The sequence below is a fragment of the Triticum aestivum genome, chromosome 1B (genome assembly GCF_018294505.1).
Source record: "Triticum aestivum cultivar Chinese Spring chromosome 1B, IWGSC CS RefSeq v2.1, whole genome shotgun sequence".
Lineage (NCBI taxonomy): Eukaryota > Viridiplantae > Streptophyta > Magnoliopsida > Poales > Poaceae > Triticum > Triticum aestivum.
Window position 1 is genome coordinate 73,311,101 of NC_057795.1, and position 8,050 is coordinate 73,319,150.

The 8,050-nt window shown below is 46.1% G+C and overlaps 1 non-coding gene across 1 annotated transcript; it reads left to right on the forward strand.

Annotated features, from left to right (window-relative positions):
• The first annotated feature begins 472 nt into the window (after positions 1–472).
• On the forward strand, positions 473–545 carry TRNAK-CUU (transfer RNA lysine (anticodon CUU)). Its single transcript has one exon. It is a non-coding gene; the product is annotated as a tRNA-Lys (tRNA).
• The last annotated feature ends 7,505 nt before the right edge of the window (positions 546–8,050 follow it).

Genomic DNA, 8,050 nt, shown 5'->3' on the forward strand with positions numbered 1-8,050 from the left:
CTGCTTGCAGGGTTGCAGTCGCAGGCGCTGCTGGCTGCGGGAAACGGTTGCGGAATTATTAGCAGCACTACCTGTGGGCACAAGCAAACGGTTTTGTGTTCCTGGTGGGCTGCCGGCTGCCCAACTTTCGCCGCTTGTGCCTCTACGCGACAAGTTTCGATGTTGCCTTTGCGACTTCCCACTGACGCGTCTATATTTGTCTATGGAGTAGTATAATAATGCATGAATGGATGATTCCATCCGACTAATGATATCCTGGTGGAAAGGAACAACTGAGTCCCTGACTCCATGTATGCTTTGGTGATTCTGCTGGGCGAGGTTAAGTAATGGAAGGATATTTCCAGGTTAAAAGAAACTAATCACTCGCTTGCACGCTGATAATTGAGCAAACCTTGAGCTCGGTAGGTAGGCAGAGGAAGGCTTTTGTTTGGTGTATCACATATATAGCCGTGAATGAAGCAAGTGACACAAAGCCCGTCTAGCTCAGTTGGTAGAGTGCAAGGCTCTTAACCTTGTGGTCGTGGGTTCGAGCCCCACGGTGGGCGATTACTTTTTCCTTGAAAGAAAATACAAACGAGCCTAGATATGTACACACACACAAAATAAAATAATGTCACTCTAACACATGTACTATTTGCGTATTTGATCTTGAAACTTTATAGATATGTACTATACACCTCAATGTTCTTGTGTATTTGCGTATTTGACCTTAAAACTCTGAAAGTTAATTTCATGTTACAAAGGCAAATTACTTCATACGTAAGAGTTTGGTCCAATGTAGAATTGATTTTTCTTATTGAACATGCTTGGAAGCATTGTGATTTTCATCAAGAAAAAACCTGAACGATGATTGAGCGAATAAATATACACCAATTTACAAAAAGAGCATTGCATCCGACAAATAGTGCTTTTTCTAGAGCGAAACTACAGAATATAGGGGTAAGCTGTCATTAGAACCTGCAATCGAATTGGCCAAAGAGAAAGTTGACGGACAAGGCACATAACAACGCCTATGGACTCGTCGTGTTGACCATAGGCCTTGGCTCAAGCTTCTCTGAGCGAAACATATAAATAGCAAAAATCATAAAGCACATGTTGGTGTTGTGGCCCATCAACATTTTCTTTGGAATTATTTATTGTTTATAACCAAATATTTAACTCAATTTTAGCTTCACCTGCACACAGGGAAAAAAACTCAATTTTAGCTTGGCCCGGTAGCCGGCTCGCTTAGCTCTGAAAAGATTACTAGCAGTACATTTTAACCAAATATTACTAAAATATTCAAACTTGTCAAATGAACATGAAAACATTCTAGTAACTCAATCAACCTTTCTTGGGTTAACTGTGAAATTATGAGCACATTAGTTTGGTGTAACAAAATCTAGAGCCATGTCTTGCTTCAATCTCCTCGAGTAAACTACCGACCAACAAAGGATGCCTAGCTAATCTAGACCTAGCACAACACGTGGAGATAACTGTGCGTTCGGTTTATTCGGTTTACATGATTCGGTTTATACGGTTTTTCGGTATGTACGGTATTAATACTTTGATAAATACGGTATGAAATTAAAATACGGTTCGGTTTCGGTATATACCAAATTATTTCGGTATGGTTTCGGTATATACCATAAAAACCAAAGTTGACGCGAATTTGAAAATGACATAATAATAATTTGCAAATTTATGACTCAAAACACATTCTATTTTACACAAATAGTATATGACTATATATATAAGTATATATGCATGCATTGATTCATCTGTTGATGGTTATGGACGTGCTTAGCATTTTAAAAAGAGAAAAATGACAATGTTACAAGAAAAATGTAGGTGCTTAGTAGTGAATTTGACTCATGTACAAGAAAAATGACAACTTGTACGGTTGTTCATCTCAAGAAATATAAATTTATCTTTTACTTCGGTTTATTCGGTTAACCATTCGGTTTTTCGGTATATACCATAAAAACCAAAGTTCAAATCGGTATGAAAAGTTCATACCATACCGAAACCAGAAACCATAAAAACAAAAAAATCGGTTCGGTTCGGTTTATTTTCGGTATGGTTTTTCGGTTCGGTTTTAAAATGCACAGAGTGAGAGATAAGAGCATCTCCAGCCGTTCGGCCCTTCAGGGCGCCGAAAAAGAGCGGCCTGGGGTGGTTGGGCACCCAGCCGTCGCCCCCAGGCGCCGATTTCGGCCCAGTGTTCGGCCCAACTGTGTCCAAAAATGGCCCGATATCTGCGTGAATTGGCCCATATTCGGTGCGGTTCAGCGTGAATTTTCGCATACAAATAGAAATCAATTAGTTTGTCACATAGTTCGGCATGGTTCGACGTGTTTCATCACATAAATCAAATAGTTCAATACAAATTATATAGTTTAACAAATAAAAACTCAAGTTTCATCACAAGTCATTCCCGCGTCGCCCCGGCCTCACCCTTGAGCCTCCATAGGTGCTCCACCAGATCGTGTTGCAGTTTTTGATGCACCTGTGGGTCTCAGATCTCCTGACGCATATTGAGGTAGTCAGTCCAGTTTGCCGGTAGCTGGTGATCAACTTGGACAAGAGGACCCTGTCTGTAATATGGTTCAGTGTCAAACACTGGCTCTTCCTGCTCGCTCTCAATGATCATGTTGTGCAAGATGACACAGCAAGTCATGACCTCCCACATTTAATCTTTCGACCAGGTCTTAGCAGGAAACCGGACAACAACAAATCGAGATTGGACCACACCAAATGCCCGCTTGACATCCTTCCTGCAAGCCTCCTGAATCTTCGCAAACCAGGCGTTCTTGCCTACTGGCACAGGGTTTGAGATGGTCTTCACAAATGTTGACCATCTCGGATAGATGCCATCAGCTAGATAGTACCCCTTGTTGTACTGTCGCCCATTGACCTCGAAGTTCACTGGAGGAGAATGACCTTCAACAAACTTGGCAAAGACCGGGGAGCACTGCAGGACGTTGATGTCATTGTGAGTTCCTGGCATCCCAAAGAAAGAGTGCCAAATCCAGAGGTCCTGTGTGGCCACTGCCTCAAGTACCACACTGCAACCGCCTTTGACGCCTTTGTACAACTCCTGCCAAGCAAATGGACATCCATTTTGAATGCATGCAGTCGATGCTTCCAAGCATCCTAGGAAATCCTCTTGCTACATTCTGTGCTAGGATCCGAGCAGTGTCTTCCGCATTGGGTGTTTGCAAGTATTGCGGTCCAAACACTGCCACCACTGCCCTGCAGAACTTGTAGAAACACTCAATGGTGGTGGACTCGGCCATGCGCCCATATTCGTCGAGTGAATCACCGGGAGCTCTACATGCAAGCATCCTCATAGCTGTCATGCACTTCTGGATATAGGTGAATCCAAGTGTGTCGGTGCAATCCATCTTGCACTTGAAGTACCTGTCGAACTCCCGGATGGAATTCACAATCCTAAGGAAAAGCTTTCAGCTCATCCGATAACGGCGCCGAAATGTTTTCTCACCGTGCAATGGAGCGTCGGTGAAGTAGTCCAAGTAGAGCATGCAGTAGCCTTCCAGACGATGCTGGTTCTTTGCTTTGACCCGCCCAGGCGCCGAGCCACCTCGACGCGGCTTTTCACTGCTGCAAGCAGGCCGGCGAGGGCGGCGAGCACCATGAGATGCTCCTGCTTCTGGACGTCGGCTTTGGCTTCCTCCTCCAGCAACGCCGCGAGCGACTCCTCATCTTCGGAGTCCATCGCCGGGCCGGGAAAATCACCGAACATCTTGCGGGCGAGGTGGGCGCAAACCCGCCGGTGTACAGGCCCTGCGCGGCCAGAATGCTGGAAAAGGTGCCCAGACGGCGGCGGAGAGGCTGCCTCGGCGAAAACCCCTTCTTTTTCCCGGTGGGAAATGATCTACCTAGCTGCGGTGGGCGGTGGACGGCGCCGGGATCGGCATGGTGGCGCAGGGTGGCGGCTGAGTGCGGGGGGTCGGAGGCGAATCTGGATGGGTGGCTTGACTTTTCGCTGACAATGTGGCCCCAGGAGCGCTTTTCCCTTGCGCCCCCAGTGCACCGGATTCGGCCTGCGATCACCAGGTGTAGAAACGGGCCGAGCCGGCGGAAATCAGTGTCCTGGGGGCGCGACTGGGGCATTTTTTCGGCATCGGCGCCGAAAAAACTGTTGGGGAACGTAGCAATAATTCAAAATTTTCTACGCATCACCAAGATTAATCTAGGAGATTCTAGCAACAAGAGAGAGTGGATGAGCATCTTCATACCTTTGAAGATCGCTAAGCAGAGGCGTTACTACGACGCGAATGAGGGAGTCATACTCGCGGCGATTCAAATCGCGGAAGATCCGATCTAACGCCGAACGGACGGCGCCTCCGCGTTCAACACACATACAGCCCGGGGACGTCTCCTCCTTCTTGATCTAGCAAGGGGAGAGGAGACATTGAGGGAGAGCTCTGGCAGCACGACCGCGTGGTGGTGGAGCTTGCAGTTTCCGGCAGGGCTTCGCCAAGCACTACTATGGAGGAGGAGGTGTTGGGAAGGGAGAGGGTTGCGCCAGGGGAAGGGTGTGGCAGCCCTCCCACCTCCCCTCTATTTATAGGGGCAAGGGAGAGGGGGGTCGGCCCCCTCCAGATGGATCTAGAGGTGGGGCGGCAGCCAAGGGGGAGGCTTGCCCCCCAAGCCAAGGGGGCCGCCCCCTTTAGGGTTCCCCCAACCCTAGGCGCATGGGCCCTAGGGGGGGGGTTGGCACCCAGCCCACTTAGGGGCTGGTTCCCCTCCATATTCAGCCCATAGGGCCCTCCGGGGAAGGTGGACCCTTCCGGTGGACCCTCGGAACCCTTTTGGTGGTCCGAGTACAATACCGATAAACCCCCGAACACTTCCGGTGATCGAATAAAGACTTCCCATATATAAAACTTTGTCTCCGGACCATTCTGGAACTCCTCGTGACGTCCGGGTTGATCATGTTTTTCTCGTGGAAGAGGTTTAGTCAATAGATCTACGACATTCATATCCGTATGCACTTTAAAAATATCTATGTCTCCATCTTGAACATTTTCATGAATGGAGTTGAAGCAACGCTTGATATGCCTGGTCTTCTTGTGAAATCTGGGCTCCTTGGCAAGGGCAATAGCTCCAGTGTTGTCACAGAAGAGATTCATCGGGCCTGACGCATTGGGAATAACTCCTAGGTCGGTAATGAACTCCTTCATCCAGATTGCTTCATGTGCTGCCTCCGAGGCTGCCATGTACTCCGCTTCACATGTAGATCCCGCCACAACGCTTTGCTTGCAACTGCACCAGCCGACTGCCCCACCATTCAAAATATACATGTATCCGGTTTGTGACTTGGAGTCATCCAGATCTGTGTCGAAGCTAGCAATGATGTAACCCTTTACGACGAGCTCTTCGTCACCTCCACAAACGAGAAACATATCCTTAGTCCTTTTCAGGTACTTCAAGATATTCTTGACCGCTGTCCAGTGTTCCATGCCGGGATTGCTTTGGTACCTTCCCACCAAACTTACGACAAGGTTTACATCAGGTCTGGTACACAGCATGGCATACATAATAGACCCTATGGCTGAGGCATAGGGGATGACACTCATCTTTTCTCTATCTTCTGCCGAGGTCGGGCATTGAGCTGTGCTCAATTTCACACCTTGCAAAACAGGCAAGAACCCCTTCTTGGACTGATCCATATTGAACTTCTTCAATATCTTATCAAGGTATGTGCTTTGTGAAAGACCGATGAGGCGTCTCGATCTATATCTATAGATCTTGATGCCTAATATGTAAGCAACTTCTCCAAGGTCCTTCATTGAAAAACACTTATTTAAGTAGGCCTTTATGCTATCCAAAAGTTCTATATCATTTCCCATCAATAGTATGTCATCCACATATAATATGAGAAATGCTATAGAGCTCCCACTCACTTTCTTGTAAACACAGGCTTCTCCATAAGTCTGCATAAACCCAAACGCTTTGATCATTTCATCACAACGAATGTTCCAACTCCGAGATGCTTGCACCAGCCCATAGATGGAGCGCTGGAGCTTGCACACCTTGTTAGCATTCTTAGGATCGACAAAACCTTCCGGCTGCATCATATACAATTCTTCCTTAAGGAAACCGTTAAGGAATGCCGTTTTGACGTCCATTTGCCATATCTCATAATCATAGAATGCGGCAACTGCTAACAAGATTCGGACGGACTTCAGCTTCGCTACGGGTGAGAAGGTCTCATTGCAGTCAACCCCTTGAACTTGTCGATAACCCTTAGTGACAAGCCAAGCTTTATACATGGTCACATTACCATCTGCGTCAGTCTTCTTCTTAAAGATCCATTTATTTTCTATGGCTTGCCAATCATCGGGCAAGTCTGTCAAAGTCCATACATTATTTTCATACATGGATCATATCTTGGATTTTATGGCTTCAAGCCATTTGTTGGAATCTGGGCCCGCCATCACTTCTTCATAGTTCGAAGGTTCACCGTTGTCTAACAACATGATTTCCAGGACATGGTTGCCATACCATTCTGGTGTGGAACGTGTCCTTGTGGACCTACGAAGTTCAGTAGCAACTTGATCTGAAGTTCCTTGATCATCATCATTAACTTCCTCTCTAGTCGGTGCAGGCACCACAGAAACATCTTCTTGAGCTGTGCTACTTTCCGGTTCAAGAGGCAGTACTTCATCAAGTTCTACTTTCCTCCCACTTACTTCTTTCGAGAGAAACTCTTTCTCCAGAAAGGATCCATTCTTGGCAACAAATATCTTGCCTTCAGATCTGAGGTAGAAGATATACCCTATGGTTTCCTTAGGGTATCCTATGAAGACGCATTTTTCCGACTTGGGTTCGAGCTTTTCAGGTTGAAGTTTCTTGACATAAGCATCGCATCCCCAAAATTTTAGAAACGGCAGCTTAGGTTTCTTCCCAAACCATAATTCATACGGTGTCATCTCAACGGATTTAGACGGTGCCCTATTTAAAGTGAATGTGGCTGTCTCTAAAGCATAACCCCAAAATGATAGCGGTAAATCATTAAGAGACATCATAGATCACACCATATCCAATAGAGTGCGATTACGACGTTCGGACACACCACTACGCGTAGGTGTTCCAGGCGGCATGAGTTGTGAAACGATTCCACATTTCCTTAAGTGCGTACCAAACGCATGACTCAAATATTCTCCTCCACGATCTGATCGTAGGAACTTTATTTTCCTATCACGTTGATTCTCCACCTCACTCTGAAATTCCTTGAACTTTTCAATGGTCTCAGAGTTGTGTTTCATCAAGTATACATACCCGTATGTACTTAAGTCATCAGTGAGGGTGAGAACATAACGATAGCCACCGCGAATTTCAATGCTCATTGGACCGCACACATCAGTATGTATTATTTCCAACAAGTTGGTTGCTCGCTCCATTGTTCCGGAGAACGGAGTCTTGGTCATCTTGCCCATGAGGCATGGTTCGCACGTGTCAAATGATTCATAATCAAGAGACTCCAAAAGTCCATCTGCATGGAGTTTCTTCATGCATTTGACACCAATGTGACCAAGGCGGCAGTGCCACAAGTATGTGGGACTATCATTATTAACCTTACATCTTTTGGTATTCACACTATGAATATGTGTAACATCACGTTCGAGATTCAATAAGAATAAACCATTGACTAGCGGGGCATGACCATAAAAGATATCTCTCATATAAACAGAACAACCATTATTCTCGGATTTAAATGAGTAGCCATCTCGCATTAAACGAGATCCAGATACAATGTTCATGCTTAAAGCTGGCACTAAATAACAATTATTGAGGTTTAAAACTAATGCCGTGGGTAAATGTAGTGGTAGCGTGCCGACGACGATCACATCGACCTTGGAACCATTCCCGACACGCATCGTCACCTCGTCCTTTGCCAGTCTCCGGTTATTCCACAGCTCCTGTTTTGAGTTACAAATATGAGCAACCGCACCGCTATCAAATACCCAGGAGCTACTACGAGTACTAGTAAGGTACACATCAATAACATATATATCACATATACCTTTGGTGTTGCCAG